The sequence below is a fragment of the Diorhabda carinulata genome, chromosome 3 (genome assembly GCF_026250575.1).
Source record: "Diorhabda carinulata isolate Delta chromosome 3, icDioCari1.1, whole genome shotgun sequence".
NCBI lineage: Eukaryota > Metazoa > Arthropoda > Insecta > Coleoptera > Chrysomelidae > Diorhabda > Diorhabda carinulata.
The window spans coordinates 8,073,491-8,095,055 of record NC_079462.1 but is presented as its reverse complement, the minus strand read 5'-3'; the positions used below and the strand labels follow the sequence as shown (position 1 = coordinate 8,095,055).

Here is a 21,565-nt window from a genome sequence, read left to right as displayed (position 1 = left end):
GTAAACATTCTTAGCCCACATTATTCATGAGACACTCCCTTTATTAGAAAAAGAAACTTTTTATCTTATAAAAGTAGAATATTTACATTAGATGATAGTTTCCTCCTTTTAATTGTTTAGCAAGTCAGACATCAATATTCATGTTGTGAGAGATAATTAATAGAGAATACAAGAGAAAATATCTCACATTTAGCTTCAATATGTCCTGACTTGAATCTCATCATAGCTTCATGGAGTTATGTAATCAGAAATGTTGATTTAAACTTTGTGGTGGCAAATCTTTCGCAAATATTAAAGATAATGAACGAAAATACTGTAAGTTCTGCAATGAAAACTTCTTTCTTCACCTCTCAAGTTTTGAATATTATTCAATCAACCCACAATTTTTCAATTTATTTACGAGAGGGACAAGTGATATCAATAATAATATTGACATAATTGATCATCCAAATCCATATATAAAATGGATAACGAAGTACTTCTATATCGCTTAAAGAAAGGTTCCCATCAATTTAGAAAAACCGAACAACTTTATTCTCAAGTCGAGCAATCATATTGATATTAAGGCTAATACAAAGAATTTTCTAATACAAAGAAAATGAAATACGGGCATTGTTATGGGGGAAATCCAATGACTCGCATATGTTTCTCGATGAAAAAAATTGGAATTCTCTATAACTCGAATAAAAATGTTTGTATACCTCGTTTTGTCAAATTACGTTAACAATATGATAAAATAATGAGGATCATTCAAGTACGATTACAAAAAGCATTTTGTTATTGAATAATTGTATTTTGACAAGGATGAAGCTCATACCGAGTTGTTTATCATGTTATGTGATATATTCAACGAAACAGCGCATCATTGGAGTGTTACAGAAAAAGCTACTCTACAAATAGCAACTTGCATATTCTTGTTTTTCCACAGAGAGTCATAAATGTCAAATCAAGGTACACGTAATTTATCTTCACTTTTAACAACAAATCCTAAATATCTATACCGGGTAAAAAAGACTAAAAAAGAGAGGTTCGCCCATACAGGTGGAGACATTCTGGTCAACGAATGGCTCTAAGAAGTCGAAACGCGCTTATGAGTTACAGTATTGACGCTAAACGGATAGTAGCTGTCCCAGTAAGTCTAACAGACTTAGATTACGCTGAAAGGGGTAACCTCGATTTTGATCGGCCAATGTTCACCCTGTTCCCGAAGCTTATTGTAGTCTATTCTCCAATGTGTAAAATTAGTTGACTCCAATCTTTTCTCCTATTTTGGATTATTTCTAAGCATTTCAAATTCAGAATCTCACTTTTTCTTTTTCTAATTATTTCTCGATCGTCTCTTTTTCTTCGTTACAGTTGTTGTCCGTTATCTTTCACCAACTGTACAATTGCCAGTAATCACTCCAATGTGCTTCCGGTTGGGTGATTAGTGATTCTGATTTTGTTTTTTTTTTCGTTTCATCGATCATTGGCCAAATCCCTATGGATTACTTTTGTTTGACGTTTTAACAGTTTCATAGGTAGAAGCAGACTGCTACAGAGTTTCTTTCCACTTTGTAGCAGACTGTACCTCCGTGTCACGAATCCAGAAGATTGCTTCACGACGACTCACTACCACTTGTTTTTGTCACTATAGTTTCCAAAGTTGTATTGCTATATGTGTAGATTTCTGTTTTCCTGCTTGATGAACCACTTTCCCTAAGCAATTTAGCAGACTTACATCCAGTTTCCGTTTTGTATGAATTCTAGACGTTTAATTCCATAATACATTTTATATCATTAATCTGAGGGGATTGAAAACCCTTTTTCCTTTGTTTTTCCTCCATAATATATATATCTCATTCCATTTTTCTTTTGAAGGACCATCAGTTGTCCTACATTTTAATATTTTAAACTGATTTTTTATTTGAATTTGGTTTAGTTTCCATTTGAAGTGATCGCAAAAATGGCATTCTACGAAATTAAAATCTGAACATAGACATTTATGTACCACTGTATCACAATAAGCGCCATATTAACCATGAAAAATCTTAGATTTACATAAACATAATTCGAACTCACTTTCGTTATAATTTCTGATTCCGTTTGCTTAATCAATACGCCCTATGTATTTTTAAATTTTTCGGTTCTCTTTAAGGGCAATCTACTCGAGAGGGTATAGTTTTTGCCATATCTGGAAGTCATCCCGACCTTTAATTATACAATTAAGCCAGAACTCTCATGGCATAATACGCTAACGACTTCATTTGTTTTTACGATCCTAGCAGGTTTTCTAAGTGAAAAAAAATTAATTAGGTTTTTAGAATCGTATTTTCTGGTAGATAACAATCTAATTTGGTTTTTCCTTCACACATTTTTAATTAAATGAAGAAAGAAGTTTAACGAATGGCCGTTTCCAGATTGTCGGTAATAGCTCTAAAGATTTGTTACACTTTTAAAACTTTTAGAACATGTATCCTTTATCCCATTAAATTCTATGTTGGCACGTTTGTCTTTGACTTCAATTGAAAGATGATTCTGAGCCAGAACCAGTATGAAATTATTTTAGATTCAGAAGACGTCATCTCACGTAATATAATGTTGCTTATTAATAATTATTTGGTAAAAAAGTAGTACAACACTCTATATATATGTTTTATCCACCTATTTGTTTTGGCTTGAGGAATAGTTGTGGCATTTTGAATTGCATTGAACTTCATGTTTGACGCAGTTAGGTTCGGTTAGGTTAGATTAGAATAGGTTAGGTTAGTTATATTAACTATTGACTATATGGATAGAAAATATATATAATGACTATTGTACTACTTTTTTACCAAATAATTTTTAATAAGCAGCATTAAATTACGTGAGATGACGTCTTCTAAATCTAAAATAATTTCATTCTTGTTTTATCAGAACAGCCACTGGCCGTTTTCGGTCTTTGAACATATATACAGCTGCGTTTCATACAGCATGAGAAACTATGTAAGGAGAAATAAGGAGAACTTGGCGTTAGCATTTCGTAGATTTCATTCAATAAAATCAGGTATTTTCGGTAAAAATAACAATTTAGAAGAATAAAATTTCATGAAAGAAAAGAATAGTGATCAAGTAACTAAAAATACACTACTGTAGTTTTAGTTTAAAAACAAAGGCAGAGAAGGATTGAGGGAAAGAAATAGTTGTGAAGTTTTAAGTTCGAACAAAGTCGTTTTAGAGCGGTTCTTGTAACAGATTATTGGAAATTTTTGAAATTTTTGGCAAATGTTTTCATAGATTGTGACGGGTAAACATCCATACATCATGTAACGTTAGATTAGTAAGGAAGGGAGAGGATACTGCACATGTATATCTAGCAGTGGTTTTCTTTTGTTACCTTAACTAATCAGTCTGCTATTTTATTTATGGAAAACAAAGCAAATAGACGACATGAAGCTTTAGTGATTTTCTAACTGAAAAGTTTTATTTTTCGAATTTATTTTACACTTATTATAATTCTAAACTGTTGTGCTTTCGGCTGTAGAAGTCATGGCCAAAAAAATTACCAGGTAATATCGTTTCACAGGTAATCATAATTCATGATTATAGTATGCCTTCTTCGATTATTAGTAATCATTTATTCTCATTGTTTGAAAATTATTTGCATTGTGACAAGGATATATTATACCTATTAAACAAATGAAGATATTAAACTATTAAAGCTACTTTCATTTGTTATTCCAATAATTTTAACTGAAAATTTCATATTTAGCTTATAATATTAAAGAAGTATACCGTGGCGTAGATAATCTAATTCATATTTAAATGTTTTTCGTTAAATATATATTTTTCTACTCCAATTCTTCAATTATAGTATTTTATAATGCAGTACCTGTATTTCAATTAATCCATTACGACACAAGTTCGTGGCATAAAATACTATTATTATGATACAAATTAGACCAGTGGCAGTTTATTGTCAGTTACATGAATAAAAATGTATATTTTCACTTTTAAAAATTTCTTAAAATGTTACAGATGTCCTAAAGATGTGAAAAGAAGGAAAACGTAAATAAAAAATATGAAAATTTTGATTTTGATCAAATGTAGATCTAGTTCAGCTTGTAACAACGAGCCAATTGAATGTGGAGTTCCCCAAGGCTCAGTATTAGGCCCTATTTTGTTTCATCTGTTTATAAATGCCTATCTAGACATCAGTGGTGAAATATAACTTTTTGCAGACGATACTAGCTTCTCTTGGAGCAACCCTGATCTCACGGCACTTCATAGGACCATATCTAGTGACCTAATCACCATTAAATCATTGTGCGATTCTAATCTTCTCTGTCTCAACGTTTTTTCTTATAAAAATACATTGCTACCGTTTTTATTAAATAACACCACCATTGACGTCGTGGAATCTGTGAAATTCTCAGGGCTTGTTGTGGAGAATTCCTTGAAATTGGAATTTGCCGCCTTATCTAGAAAATGAACTTCCCTTCCTCCTGCTTTACGCTGAGATCAGTTTCCAAAGAACTAAACTTATCCTCCTCTTTAACAGACTATTATGCCTTTATTGAGTCTCATCTCCAATATTCCCTCTCCTTCTGGGGTACGTGTAGTGGAGGACTTCTTTAAAAATTCTGACTCTTCCTTCCTTATTCATATTTGAATTCGTTATCCTAATTCATAAGCTCGCTTCTCCAATTTCAGAAAGTTCATTGCACGGCTATCAACGCGGAGCACGACCTTTACCTACCTTCTCCATGTTCATAATTAGTTTATGCCCTTATTGAATCTTCAAACTACAAAAGAGAACTGTTAGATATTTACTCGGACTTAACAGCAGGGCTCACTTCAGGGACGGCTATTCACTTAAGAACGCGGAGCTTTATTTACCTGCTCCACGTTCAAAATTAGTTGAGGGCTCAACATTGTACAATGCAAAAAAAGGCACAATCACTTGCCAAATTAAATCAAATCGATATCATATTTTTCGTATTCCGCAATAATTTGTGGGCATATTTACTGGAAAGTGCCTTCTACTCTATAATTACCTTTTACTATTACCTATAATTTTGTTACTCTTTGTGGTTTTCTTCTGTATATTGGAATTTTATTTTATTCTTCCTTTATTTAGTTATTTTTATAATTGTTTTATAGTTTCTACAAGGTTTTGTCTACAAATTGTAACAATTTTTTGATAATAAAGCATTTCTCTCTCTACAAGACTGATACTATGTCACACGTTTGTTTGCTTAATCAGGCTGTCCCCATCTTTTTTCCTGAACTGCCTAAATATGTGTAACCATCAGTGGCAAGTAATTACTTTTGAAACCATTGTAATAAGATATGTATTGCACTGATGTTTCGATAAAAATGTAAGCTGAAATCAATAAAACTCTTCAAATTTCTGGCTCCTAAAACGATCTCTTTCTCAACAGCCAGGATCTTTAACAGCATCCTCAGCTGTAGTCACATTCACAGAAACCTCCAGAAAAAAGATGTTGAGGAGAAAGCTCTTCCATGAGAAATTCACGAACAAAGAGAAATTAGTGCTACGAAATAAAAGCAACTTCTTAATGGATATTATTGAAGAGCTCGAAAAAAATTCGAACACACGTGTGCTCTGCATCTTATCGTACTAAACTGTACTAAACATCTTTAGAAGCTATTTTGCACTTTTCACATATTTTTTGGTAAACAATGACAGTGTACCATTTTATATTGCAGTTTGTTCCACAAAAGGATAATAACAGCCTTTTTATTGAAATATATCAAATTTCAAGACGATTTATCAACTGAAACATATTGTTGACCTATCATTCATTATCTGTATATCCTTTATTGTATATCCTATAACACCAACTTGAAAGTTAGTGAAGGAGTTACATTCTCAACGATAAATAACACATTAACTGCTTTTTAATGAGTTGATTAGGATATTGTTCTCCAAAATCGACATTTTTGTGTTTGGATCACTGAATAACAACAATAAGTTTAAATGTAAACATGTTGTTTACACCAAAATCTATTATCTAGCGCTTCTAGTGTTTTGTTATGAATAGTTGGTATTTTATCTTGAACAGTTATGAGAACTGAACATTATAATATTACTTGTTTTCGTCTTGAAATGCATTCTTCGGATGTCAATTTTCAAAATAGATGACGCTCCTGTTTTCTGCATTTATATAAGCATTTAAGGATGCATGGAGTAGTTTTGATTTATTGCACTGTTATAAAATATACAAATGCTTTCCGTACCGATTATTATTTGTAACGTCTACTAGTATTTCATTGCTTAGATATAAGCATATATTATTTTAAATTGACTGAGTGTCAATTATGTAATGCCCTCTATGTTAACTGTTATCTTTTAACCAACTTTACTATATTTGTCTTACATATTCTGTTAAACTGGCTCTCAAGTACCACAGAGTTGAACTTCAGAACTCGTTTTCTATATTCACCTTATCGCTCTATGCAAACACAGATTGTATGCTACTAATTCCCGAAACACTAATTATAATTTCTTTAAAAATTATTTTTGTAAGGATCTGATTAATTGATAAATCAATGATACAATTGTGTCATTAGAAACTATCAAATAATCGTCATGGCCGAACGAAATGGTGTTATATCTTAAAATCCAAATTCGAATCGTATCAGACAACATTTTGCCTTGAACGTACTACATGTTTGTGCATTTTTAACTTCACGTCGGACCTCATTTTTCGTTGGGTCTTGTCAATCTTGTATAGTTACAAGTCAAAATAGGATAGTGTCAAGTTTCATTTCTATACAAGTTAAATATTCATTACTAACCACCCAAGTTGAAAAGTGTTTAGTATAACCTATTTATGGTCCTTCGAGCTGTATATTCTTCTGTTTTTAGTCACAACACAGAAGCTCCAATCGCTCTTCTTGTTACTCGATTCTTCTTGACAGTTATCCACTATATCTTAATTATATTCAATGACTCAATATTTTTTTGAGTCGTTGAACATTGATTTCGATGCACTGTTCACTTATTATAAGAAATATCTTAATCACTTGTAAAACATTCCAGGGTCAGTGCCGTGGCTATGTTAAAAAGGCAAAAACACCACAGTTTGTTGAACTATAGACACCTGCTATAGAAAAAGTCGGAGCTCGTCTACGTAGGATGGATTTTACTAGATAATGGGCTACAGCTAATTATCAATTAGCTTATAAGTTTCATCAAGTTCCAAACGATATTTGAGTTTGCAGGTAACATTCCATTATAGTTCGAGATTTTTTTATATAAAATTCATTTATGGCGATATAGAGTTTCTTCTTTCTTCCATTATTGGTCTAACGCCTGCTTCTTCCTCGATATCTTTCCTCATCCACCTTTAATCCGTGTTCCAATTGGAGCAGCCAAGTTTGCAAATATTCTCAATAAAATGATTTTTTTTATATACTAACGTTATAAGTGTTTGGAAAAGTCCAAATTGAAGAAATTATGCAAATAGGAAGCTTTTGCTAAAGTGAATTGTATAATGGATTCAATAATTTCATTGAAAGTCGTGAAAACAACAATTTCTAAATTGTATTTGATGATAGCGTCACTTCAATGTATTCCATGTCTCACAAACAATATTTCTTTAAAATTTTCGCATATATTGTAAACTTTATACGAGTTTGAGCTCAGAGAGATAAAACCATTCCTACTCTACGTTACGATAAAAAGACAGTTAAATATAATGTAAGTAATGACAAAGCACCGTCATATGTGAATAATCCGAGACAAGGTAATGGCAAAGAAAATTGGAAAATTTTTCACTCGATTTAGTTATGAGCACTCAGATTTTTCTGCATCAGCCATTCTCTACCCTAATGGTCAGAGAGTTGCATTTTCAAATAAATCTTATGTGTAAAGATTGATGTGAAATACGTTTATTGAATCTGAAAACATAATGATTCTTTTTTGGTTAGAAAAATATATCATCCAATCAGATTTGCAGTCATAATTATGGAAAAAGAGTAATTCCAAATAAAGACAGTGATTCGCCGAATGGAATTTCTTACGGAAACATAAGCAATCATCTAATAGATCACATTCCTGTATTCTATATATCCTAAAATGTGTCTTTGTTCATATACATACTGTTAATATGTCAGAAATCTGAAAGTGATAGGGTTGACAGAGGAATTCTAATGTAAATTCTGTCGATAAGAGAAAAACTGCGAGCACATTCTTTTTCACAGTCCTGTCAATATAAAGCTTGTAGAAAACGTGCAATTTTCAGAAATGTATCTAGTAAATCAATTCTTAGGAAATATATGAAAGATTTAGTCCCTAAACTAATAGATTTTCAAGAAAAAGAAACCTGGAAATTATGATATGTTAATTGGTTCTAGTTTGTATCTAGATCTAGATATCATATTTTAGAAAATATGATAGAATATTCCAGCAACAAAATGTGCTATTTCTACTTGCTTGTTCAATTTCTAGATCAATGCAGAGGAAAGGAAATATATTAAGAAATTGAATATGCAGTGGGATAATAATGAAAATTGACGAAGGCAATTTGCAAGAAATTTTGCTGTAAGCTTTCAGATATTGCACGCTTTTGATCAATAGAATATTATGAAAATCATACTTTATAAAGAATAGAAAGTGTACTGAAAAATAAAAAAAGGAACAGTACCAAAAGTGTGGGTGTTTATATTTCATAAATATCTTACCTCTTCCAAGAAATAGTTTATGTTTTTGTATTCTATCAACGGTTAATTTTTATAATAAATTCTCTATTATTACCAAATTCTACTTTCATAATTACCAACATTTTTTGCCTCGACCCCTATTGTTTCATTTTTTATATACTTTTAAATCTTTACGAAGTGTGATTCTGAAATATGTTTTCAGCTTTCTTCTCCTTATCAACTGCAAACGATGAAACCCGAGATGGAATAGGACGCATATATTGCAGAAATACAACATAAGTTTGATTTTTTGTATCCGTTATCATGTTTTATGTGGTTTTCAACAAAATAAACACTTTTGTCCGTTCATTCGGCGTCGAATTTAATTCCTGTAGAGCTGCACCAAAACCGAAGAAATTTTGGGCATTATTGGGAAAATTTATGAAATTAACGAAAATCCCTTTGACCTCAAACGACATGAATTGACGTGAATCGTCATCAATAGACATCATAAGACATGAACATCACCGTTTGCTGAAGGTAAAATCTTTTTACATGTTTCTGATGGAGCATCATTTTTTCTTTGATTTTTTGCTTACTCGTAACCTAAACATTTTTTATATCATCAATCAATCATCAATTCTAAATATATTATTGTTACGTACTCGCCCCAACATGAAGCCGATCATGTCCGGTTATGATGAAATTCTAAAATTCGGCGAACGCGCGTCACGTTTGATATACGTTTCATACACCGCGGAATTCGTTTGATGTTTGTTTTTTATATAGGTTTTTATCAGAGCAGAGAATTTGTTTCTTTTCAACTAATTTCTGGGAAGGTCTATCAGTGAGTTGACTATTAGTGATAAGTTAATTATATAACTTAGTTTATTGTAGTATGAAGTGTTTAAATGAATCAAGTGAGGAAAAGACAGTGTTTATAAATTTATCCCGCCAGTTTAAATAAATAAGAAAAACATCTAATTATTATCTATAATTTTTAATTATTACTTTTTATACTTTTTCTTTCCTTTCGAAACATGAGCTCATCACGAGGAGTAAAACCCTTTTTTCTTTTGTTATATTTGTTTATATTGGTAATATTAATGCGAACAAAAGAATATATCACAGACTTTGCCAAGGAGATTCATCTGAAAATTAAAACCAGATTTGTGAATCCCATATTCAGTCTTCATGATATATTTCTACTATTTCTAAGATCGTTATGAGGCATATTAATTATTTCTATGATATTCACTTTACAGCCTACATAAGGTTCTGTTTGTGATAATGGAGAATATTTCATATTTACAGAATTTTGTAGAATCTACAAGTGAAAGGGAGTATGAAAGTGAAACATTGGTGCAATAGGGGTATTATCAAAAAAGGGTCACTGATCTTTAGCAAAACAAGGAGAAAAACTGTGTTTTAAGTCTGAAAAGAAGGATAGAAACAATTACAACATATAGAACAAGAGAAAGAGATTGCCTGTCTACTGTATTTATATTGCAATGTTATTTCTAAATATGGGTTGCATAGAACAAACATACTTCATTATCAACAAGATGTGTGACTTCCAAGGAATTCTTCAAATGTAGGTAAATTCAAAATGTTTTGTATTATTATCACAATATTTACTGTAAACTTTAAAGGATCAAGATAACTGAAGCTCGCATTATAAATAACATGTTGACAAGCTTCGAGATTCTAGGAGCAAATATAAGTTTCTGATTACATTTTCTCTACAGTTATTTCGACAGATTTTCAGAAAACTATAATAAGGGAAAGCTCTTCAACAAGGTGCAAAAAGTAATGTAAGTATTCGATGATTACTGCTTACTAAAAAGAGATAGTTCCTTCAAAAATATAACAAGAGTCTACATTTTCTCTTTTTTTCAAGAAAAAAATGACAGAAATGAATCTGTTGATTTTTGTTTATCTTTTTTTATCTTATGTGTGATGAAAATGAAGATTGAAGAAATATCAGAGCCAATATATCAAAATCATTGATAGTTTAATGAACTGGGACCATAAATATGTTCGAAATATACTAATTCTAATGGAATAACAACAGTTAACAGTCAGAATCAATTATAATATAGCCGTGAAAGACTTTTTTAAGAATATTAATTACAGTTTTCCCATACCTGCGAATTAGTCGGAAAAAATCGGAAGTACACCTGTACGCTTCTCGATCCATTTGTCGACTCTATCAATATAAACACCCAAATAAAAGTTTTTGACATTGATTGATAATCATTTCCAAAAACGCTAAAAACTACCATTAGTTATATCTTTATCGGAAGGCGCCTAATCGAGTTTCTCTACACATATTCCTCACCTAGAGGAAAAGCAAATATCAAGTTCTAATATAAATGTTGTTTGGCACAAAGGGTTCTAAAGCGACTTAGATTGATATTATTGAATGTTCGACCGTTTGTCATGGTTTTTATTACAACTAGATCGATCAGGTCCGACGTCTTTTCCAAAATGACTGAATGTGCAAAAAATTTATTTCACACAATCACAGCTTAAGTGGAAATGAGTTGTTTTTGTGACGCTTTGCAATATTTTTGTTTCATTTTCAAGGAACAGTATGGTGAAAGCTTTCATCAATAAAATTTATTTACTTATTTACTTCTTATTCCAACGTGTAGCATGAATTTAAAATACAAGATCTAGCTATTAAATAACGAGACTGGTTACAAAAAAGGGTTTTATTATAAAAATCATTTTACATTCGAGTGCTTCCCTTCAATATACTCTCCTTCCCTTGCCACACACCTTTCCCATACTTTTCTCCATTGATCGAAGGAGTGCTGGAAGTCTTCTTTGGTGAGAGTCTTTAGGATATTTGCCGTTTTTTGCTTTACCGCTTTCATCGACTCAAATCGGGTCTCTTTCAAAGAAAATCTTTTCCTAACCTTTCAAGGAAATCTGATCAGACCCGTTGACGCAAGATCTTTTGGTCAGGAGTCAGATTTTTTGGCACCACCTTCGCACCCGGATGCCCATTCGATGATCTGCACGCACAATTTGATTGATTTTGGTCACTACCGGAGTTGAAACAGTGCGACCTGCGCTCTCTCGGCCCTCACTCAAGCGCTTACACCACTCAAAAACACGCGCATGGGATAGAGAATTGTCCCCATAGGTCTCTTGCAACAATATATATCACTAAATTACATTTTTTTCCAATTTAACGAGAAATTTGAGATTGATACGCTGCTCTTGTTTCTCGTCAAGAGAAAAAACACGTTCGTTTCAAAGCGCTACTGCACAAATATTATAATAATAACGAAAACGTGTTTTTGGGACGTGCATAGACAAGATTTTTAGATACCCAACGCACTACTCATTTTTTACCTCACCCGTCTAGGGCGTCCTCTAGGCGCGCAGTCTCGTTATTTAATAGCTAGACCTCGTACACAGTAAGTATATTTTGCTAAAGAAGAAGACTAGACATTCACCTTCGTTTCTTTTCATAACGTCCTTTGACTACGAACCACAATCGTTAACGTTACAGCTCGATTCTGTTTAGATTTGCATAATGAATGTAGAAATGTAAGATTCCGTTAGGACAAGTGCTCAGAAATGTTGAGGTGATGGTTTGGGGCGACACGATAGCCAAGGTAATATAACACTTGAGCGTTATGTTGATGTTACCCTTTTATCCTTTATTCTGTAATTTGTATGGGCGTCTCCAAATCCTTTTCCAGCATGATAACGCACGTCTACGTAGTGCCCGTTAACTATGAAGTTAGGGTTAATGTTTCACCATAATTACCAGAATCAACTCTCATCGAACAAGTGTAAATTATGATTAAAAGTACACTCTGGTACAGTTAATCAACCAAGTTACTTTGAGCGGGGATATTTATAAAATTAGAACTATCACATAATATCGATAATATCAGAATTATTTATCAACTGATGATATGAATTTTATGATTTAAGACATTGAAATTAATTTAAACCATATTTTATAGTATTTATTTCACTTATAAGGCGGCTTTTGCCTGATAGTTGACAATCAGTAACTTTTCCAGTCGATTTTCCAACATAAAGGTACTTTTTGTTTAACTCGTTAAAATTTTGGTTTAGGAGATATTTAGATTTTCAGATTATTGCACATGCTAAGGAAACCGTTTGCTATAAAGAGAAATTCTGAATAAAATTATCATAAATCATAATTATGTATTGAAATTACTTGAAGGAGGTATTAAACACCATCAAATATATCTGGGTGAATACTGAATAAATAAATACTACATACCATCGAATATCATATTACCGGCATAAGGAAACAGATTAGTAATTATTTTTCATCTGGTAGAGTAATGTCAAATGAGATACATGATATTCAATTAAAAATTGCAAGGGACTTATTTGTTAATGTCAGTTTGCTGTTGATTTTCTTAAAACCTGTCATCAAATTATCACATCGTATTCAAAGTTTCAATATGGTAGAATTTACATTTATTGAATATGTCGACAGGCATTTGATGTATGATTTGGCTTCTGGCATCTCGTCAGAGGCCAGAAGGTTGTATTCTGAACGCTTTCCGGGCAGAATTATACCTGATCACAAAAAGGTTTGTCTACATAAATTTTAGTAAACTAGTTTTCCTATTTTTTTTATAAAACGATATTTTAGGAAGTGCTCGACCAAAAAAGAGCAAAGTGCATTAGATACGGTTTTATGCTAGTGTACACAAAATTATATTACAATTTAACGTATTAACGACAACGATTCATAGGATTCTCCAAGAGAAACCTCTTCAGTTTCCTTGGCATGTACAACGATCTAAAAATCTACATACCTTCTAAACTAAATCGATTAAAATATTCATTTTCGCTATCAGGATGAGCCGCCCCTAGCCCTAGAAATATTTATTCCGCCAAACACTCTAAATAGACATACGTAATCAAATCATCCATTGAAAATTCATGATGTTCGAATGTATAATTTAGAAAATATATTCAAATATAAGGTCTGATTTCGCAACTTCAAATGCCTATAGCTCAGAAATGGGGGGTCGTATGAGAAAATGTTTCTGATGTCACAGCATTATTTCCACGTCATCTACTCACTTCCGAATGTTTCGCATCAAGTTCCGGAGCACTTTGTATATATTTAGATTTATTAGTTTTTTTTTGGCGACTGTATACACACGGGTGTAGAGTAATTTGGAAAGTTTTTGAGTAGGTCGCATGGGTTTCCTAGCTAATTAAAATTGCAAAAATTGTCACCGAAAAGAGGTCGAGTTGTATTATAAAAATTATTATGTAATTTTCTGTACAAAGTTTTGAGTTACTGCTGTTGGGAAGTTAATAATCGCCGTTATGAAATAATTATCTCGGTTTTTCAAGCATTTCGCTAAACTAAACAAACTTTATAACTTTCGTAGACATTTTAAGCTATGGCGCAGTCGGTAGAATAAGCGTCCAGAATTTGTCGATCTAATCAACTATGGTTCTTTCGTATCGTGCTCAAATTAATGTATTAACTATGAATTATTCATAGTTCCATCGTACATCGGCTTGTTGTTCTAATATTTAATAATGAATATACTATCATACATTGTATTAATGATTTGGGGATAAGAAGACACTAAATGTTTATTGAAAATTAATCAGTTTGCTGATTTTAGAAAATTTTGTAACTTTTAGTATTATGGAGAAATGTCCTTAGCACACTAATCATTTTCATATACTTTTCCATGATTCATCATATTCATTCTCATCAGACTTTTGTTAATGTAGAAAAATTATTCACTATCGACAATAATAAGATGTTATTTTATGAAAAATATTCTACATAATTTGATTTGTGAGTGATGTTTCTTCTGAATATCGACTTGAATAAGTAATGTAGTTAATATTCAAGTCCTTCGATTAATCACACCTGCCTCGTATCTGACTTACGATAAGACAGAATAATGATGCATATGATAATGACCGTTGAGGGAAATATTGGACATCAAAAAAAGGAGGTAAAAGGCCTTTTCCTATTATTCTGCCAGGTTCAGTTGTATCTATCAACTGATAAAGAATATCTTCATTGTGATGTTATAGTAAAAGTGAAGTAAAACAAATAAAAGTACATAAAACTGTGTACAACTTAAAAAATAAAAATTAAGAATATGAATTAATAAAGAAACTGAAATTGAAGCAAAAAATAAAAGTAGAGTAAAATCCGTATATAAGGAATCCCAAAAGCCACAGTTTTTTTTATTTATAACTATATTTTCCTTGATTCCAAATTTCCCAACATTTAGTTTCCAACAGTAAAAAATTCACAATGTAGGGGTGGTAGAGGTATCAATGAATTGGAAAAAATATACATGGTGCTCTGGGACTGGATGCAAAAATTTAGAAGAGAAATTCACTATCTTTATTCTGTACAGATTGTCCTGTAAAAGTTACGGATTGTGAACCATTGGATATGAGTCGTCCCTAGCCCGTAGAACTATTCCGTCAAACACACTATATAAACATACATAATCATCCATTAAAAACTGATAATGTTTGAATGTATAATTTAGAATATTTACTTAAATATAAGTTCTGATTTCGCAACTTCGAAGGCCTATATCTCATAAACGAGGAGCTGTATAAGAAAATTTGTCACAGCATTATTTTCACTTCATAAACTCACTCCCGAATTTTATTGCATCAAGTCCCGGCACAACCGTATATCAGAAATACATATACATATTTGAATATACTTTCAAAACTAAATTTAAAATATGATCAAAAGATTATGGATCACTGATGTTACATTCAAAAAACTTCAGTGCATTGGGTAATTTTGCAAATGATCCTTGATTATAGTCTAGGTGCACTCAGAAGGTTGGGCACGCTTGACTTTTTTTCCGAGACAAAATAAACTGCGAAAGTACTTTCATCGCCCACAAATTTCCGCGGATTTCAACTTTCCATTTCATTTATGATCGCAAAGTTCTAGTTTGAGGTTAGGCACTTTTTCTTCGACATGTCGTTTACAAAACACATTTTAGCTGCATATAAACGGAAAAAACGCATTATGATGGGGCAGGGAGGAACAGTCCGGCCAGCCGTGATTCCTTACAAATAGGTAACGAAATTCTTTACAACAAGTTTTTGGGCCCCCAGAGGGATGGAAGTTCATTCTTTACATAGAGGATTTCTTTATATATATGTTATTTATAACCATTTTCCACTCATATATGACATAATGTTAAGCATAATTGAACAAGAAGATCTTGAAAAAAATTTTATTGCTTCTGGCATAAGACTCGAAAGTATAATAGTTGGATACTATATAAATGTGCTAATGAATAATAGAAACGATCTGTTGATTTTTTTGGAGTTTTATGTGCAAATATTGAGATAGAATCTGAGATAAAACTTATATCTTAATATAAATTATTGGCAAAACTTCTTGAGGGGTACTTAAGAATGGACGTATCATTAGATCATGATTGTGTTTACGGATAAGATTTACTGATTCAAAAATAAACCAAGCAGGAAAAATTAATTTTTTTGTTTCTCAAAATAGAATTAGTGATCTTCTGTTTAAAATAAGATCATATTTTTATTATACAATGTATTACTAATTAACTTCGGTAACACCTTCCATGGCATCCAAACAGTATTCGTATATTATTTTGGAATATTTCCCATACACAAATGCTTAACACTATTTACATGATTTTATTGTGTTCGATTTTCTCAATATGAACTGCTCTCAAGAACCTCTTAGCTGCTTTTCATTGGACACTGCACGAGAAGACATCAATCAGAATGAAGTGACAATCTACCTCAGTTGGCTTCAATGGATGTTAATCGACAATATTTGACAAAATTAGACCCCAGCTCACCTAAATATATAACGATGAGATTTGATCTGAATCGACGTCAATAGACATCATAAGACTAAGACATCAATCAATATAAAGTGACAATAGATCTCAATCGACTTCAATAGATGTTAATCGACAATATCTGACAAAAGTAGATACCAATTCACATGAATATATAAGAAGTCGACGTCAACAGACATCAGAAACTAACTTCTGATAAGACATAGAAAAGTTTTCAGATCAATGTCAATGGGGAGGTTTTTATGTGAGGCCTAGCATAAAACTGGCCTTTCACAAATATTGAGCCAGATTTTTGAGATAAATAACACTTGGTGGTTGCAACGGAAGGCACTTGCCAGGTTTCACTTCAATGTTAACTGTTCACCATTCATTGAACAACTGAGATTAAATTTTATCCTCTTGTTCCAGGGGATGAGTAGCAGGTAGAGTAACTTGAACACAAAAAGTCAGTCGAAATTGTCATTTCCTAATAACAACGAGAATACCTGACTGCCGTCCAAGTGACGGCGTGGAGCTCGGCAAAAGGTTAACAATTGACGTACTCCAATAGAAAGATTATTTTTATATATTCCAATTAAATTAAGAAGCATTAATTATATTTATTTTTCTTTGCTTTGTCATATAACCTTATAAGAATATAGGTGATAGATGATAGTTTCTATTCCGATTCCATTCTATTTGCTAAGATGGTTTCATTTCAATCTTCTTTTTCCGTTCTTCACTTCATATTACTTATTTTCCCTTATCATCTCCACTGTCATATTTCTTCCAGCTTTCATTAGGCTAGTACCTAGAATTCCAATGCATTTGCAGGAGTTCAACACAGAAGTTGTGAATAAAACTTGAATAATAAAAATTTCAAAGTAAGTGAACCTATTGTACTTTTTCTAAATGTCATTGAATTTAATGTGATGCTCCAAAAGATTAAAAGTTTTAATCTAAAGGGTGGTTTGAAAGTATGGTCGAATGAAAAAATATTTATCTCTTCTTTACAATAGATGAATTTTTCGTGGAAACGAGCTCCAAGAGCAGATTTTAAAAGCCATTTGGTTGAGTGAGTTTCCGTAACAAAGTTTGTAGGGAAAAGTTCAAGAACATATATTTCAAGAAACTAACAGGAAAAACTTAATTTACGGAGTGATGACCGAAAAGATCGAACTATTGTTATTAGTTTCGATTTGTCCCACTTTATAAAATTTCATAAAATGAATAGTTACTTTGTAGCAAGCGATCGGAGGGGAAAATGTAGTTTTAATCAGATTTTTAGCAGCTTAAAACTTGGATTTAAACTGGACAAACGTTTCAATAATGTGTACATAATAATCTATATTCTAATCTCTCTAAAAACTCAACTCAACCCTAATCTTTACAATTGAACTGTTAAACTTTGAAAATACAGAATATAAATAACACGTGAAGTTAACTGAGGTTTATATGTCATTAACGAATTAAGACTGGACTAAAGTTGTGTCGAATATGAATGTTTCGAAGATATTAACATTAAGAGTATCAAAAACGATACTTTTTCATTGAGTAACTGATCTGTTCCACTCTATAATGGAATATAATAATTCGAAAACAACATGAAGAGGAAACAAAATGAACTTATGAATACAGGACACGCGATGGTGAAAATTAGGGTCTTTTTTATGTATGTAAACGTCCACAATATCGAGTTATAATAATTCAAACATATAACGAGGAAAATGGGGCCAAAGTAATAAAAGCCAATTACGTGTGTAATGTCTACAACAAAACTTGTGGCCCAAAATGGTTGAAATTAGCTCAGTAATATTGTTATATGTTAAAGCGAACGAAGTTATTTTGAGTTTAGCGTGGAGTAATACGGCGTAGTTTATTGTGATGTTATAAGAATATTTTATGTTTCTCAAAAACCTTTCATACATTAATAATATAATTGTTCGATCATTCAATTTTACTATATACGGGTATCAGTATGACGTATATGGAACTTTTACTCAAATTTTTGTTAACTGAAATGATTTATACTGATAAATTTGAGTGATTGCTCCAGAATAAAATATAGGCTAGTCGTTACTAGCTACTAATCATTTTAAAAAAGTTCTGTTAAGAAGTGATTCGTCAAATAAGATTTTTTTGAGACAGGTTACAGAATATACTTCAAAGAAGTTTGTTTGAACTATGGAATTTTGTTATCATTCAAAACAAAAAGTTATTAACAACCACCACTCGATCATATCTTAGTTTACCACTGATGCTACACTCTAGCTTATGTGCAATAGTATATGGAAACTTTGATGAAATTTTATTTGCTCCCTATTCTTCGATATGAAACAGAAGTTTTGTGAAAGAATGCATTGCCTCAATTTGATTCTAAATAACTTCGAATCTAGTTGCCATAGAAAATAAAGATTTTCTAAAGTTTGAATTTATTTTGATATGTCATTTTAATTTTTGTCAAATTTCAACTTAGTTACCCGAACAAGTATATACAGTTTAGTTGGACAGTTGTCAAGAACTTACACTGTAAATCTAGTAGAGAGCATAATATTGCACTTTCGATCAATTATAAAACATAAAGTGACTGTGAGAAAGGAATACCAAGCTTTGTATGTATAAGTCCCAGTCTAATAGATTGGTAGAATGTGCAATAGACAAACTAAGACCATAAACTCGAAGGCTGTCTCACCGATTTCGGGTTTTCCACATGATCATCAGTCGAGATCTTAAGATAAAGAGTAAATGTCCAGCATTTACTAAAGAGCAGTTGCGAAAAATTCCGATATGCTCACGTGCATTAATAAGACATCACTTCATAGAGCATAGAGTTGTGATAACGGATGACGAGAAATTTTTCACTTTCTCACCGTTAGAAATTGAAGGCAATGATGGATTTTATACACATGGAATATTCTCTCAATGACGTGAGATATATATCCGAAAAGATAACTGGTCTCGTGTGCCATATTACAAGCAGGCATTTAACGTCCTTATATCGGGTGTGTGAGGGGTCAGACTTTGGACGCACATATTTATACAGGAATTCTTTGATTTCATTAATACACATCATCCCAATGACTAAACAATATTTTGGTCAGATCTATCTTCTTGTCACTATGCCAGGAATATCAGACATTGGTTAAAAAGTGACGATTAGGAAGCCAGAAATGAGCAAGAGCTTTGATGTAGAATGATCAATCGAGTACATGCGACGCGTTAATCATAAATTACGCGTAATTGATGAAAATGACCTTTCTAGTATAATTTAAATTGTGTTTATTGTTACCTATATATAGGGAAAAAATTTTTGAATAAATAAATTTTTAACTTTATTTCCGATAACTTTTGGTACATATCGTTATATCATTTGTAATCTTCATATGCACTCTATTGATATTTAGTTTATAGTTCAAATTATATCTTCAAATCGTTCACAATAGGGACTAATTTCCATATATTATATATTTTTTCTATTTTGATTAAGGGACTTATATTCTCTCCACAACCAGTACATGAATATTTATCAGTTTTAGACTATGCAGTTACATGGACTTCTACTTTAACCGAATAAGTGGCACAACAAAGAGGACTAACGGCAAAACGACCATGCGTGTCTATGCAAAGAGTTTTCAATGTTTTTTTCTATTTTTAGATTCTTTTACAATGAATGATAACAATTGTCATTGTATTTAAAAGAACGAGAAATGATTTATATTCATATCAAGAGACTGACATTGATTATTAGGTCCAAAAAAAAGAATTAGAAAGTGGTATTTCTGGTATCAATCCCTACAAATTGACGTTGGTCCAGGTACATTTTTACTGTTAATGAGAATAGTAGTGGTAGAAGACCATATAACTATATAACTGTACAATTTTAGATAGGGATGAGCAACTTTTTCTGTAGCTTATATTCTTTTCATAAACATAAAAATTGAATTCAACTGACTAAATTTATTTATAATAAATTAGTATGAAATGGAAAAATTCTGAAGAGCATGATTAATTATTTAAGAATCCAAAGTAAAAAAGAAAATACATTCTAATTAATAAAACCTCTGGTACTGTATATACTTTGATAACAGTTTAATGTCCGGCTCGAGTTGCATGGTGCTCAAACGTAAGCTTTCTGTACGCGAGTCAGTTGTTTAAATTCTTTATTTCGATTTCAGAAACTTTGTTTTCGAGTAGAGCGGTTCACAACGATAAGTAGAACCAAAAAAGAAGTGAATGTACTTTGCATTAACCAAATCCGCAAATTGCTCAGTCGGCACATTCCTATAAAATTTCGGGAAAGGAATTTGAATTGTAAAATATCGGGTTAAAGTTGCTTCAATCCTCTTGTTCTCAATCCATATATACATGTGCACCATCATTAGGAATAATTACAGTATTAGAAAATTTTGATTTGAAAAAAGGTATCAAGGGCCGGAATAGATACTCACATAGATCGAAGCTGACTCGCGGGCCGTCTGTTGCCCTTCGTTACGGTTAATCTAAACTTCTGACGACATTGTAATAGTAATTGAGTCATATGGTTTGAGTAAGTTATGGGTAACGAACAAGGCAAATTGGTACAGAAAAATATAAAAAAGGAAGATTAGGATAAACATAAAAAATGTTATAAATCAGGCTATTATGATGAGAAATTTTCTAAAAGGATACTGGTATGATAATGTATTACAACGATCTAGTTGTGGGAAGTATTAGCTGATAGTTTGAAACTTCAAAATATGATTGAACAATAGGAAGTATGGTATTAAAACAAGATAATAATTATATCTGGCTTGTACTTTGATTTAGATGAGGTACGTCAAATAATTGATATATTGATTGTAATCTTGCTGAATTATAGTGAATTTGTATAAAAAACCATGATTCGAAATGAATGATCACATCAAATCTTCTAGTATCGAAATTACTACATTCGAGTAAAGTGATGAAAATAAAATAACACAAAACATACAAAGAAAACGATGTAAGGAAATAGTGAAGTGTCTTATTTTTAAAATGTTCCAGATGTAACCCGATATAATCTTACGATTATTAGAAGTGATGTTACGAGTGAATGTAATAGCGAATCGATG

At 31.8% G+C, this 21,565-nt stretch overlaps 1 protein-coding gene across 2 annotated transcripts in view; it reads right to left on the bottom strand.

The window, feature by feature from the left end:
- LOC130891509 (protein turtle homolog A-like) overlaps positions 1-21,565 on the bottom strand; it is an 842,489-nt gene that overhangs the window by 149,456 nt on the left and 671,468 nt on the right. The gene's annotated exons all lie outside the window — the stretch shown is intronic.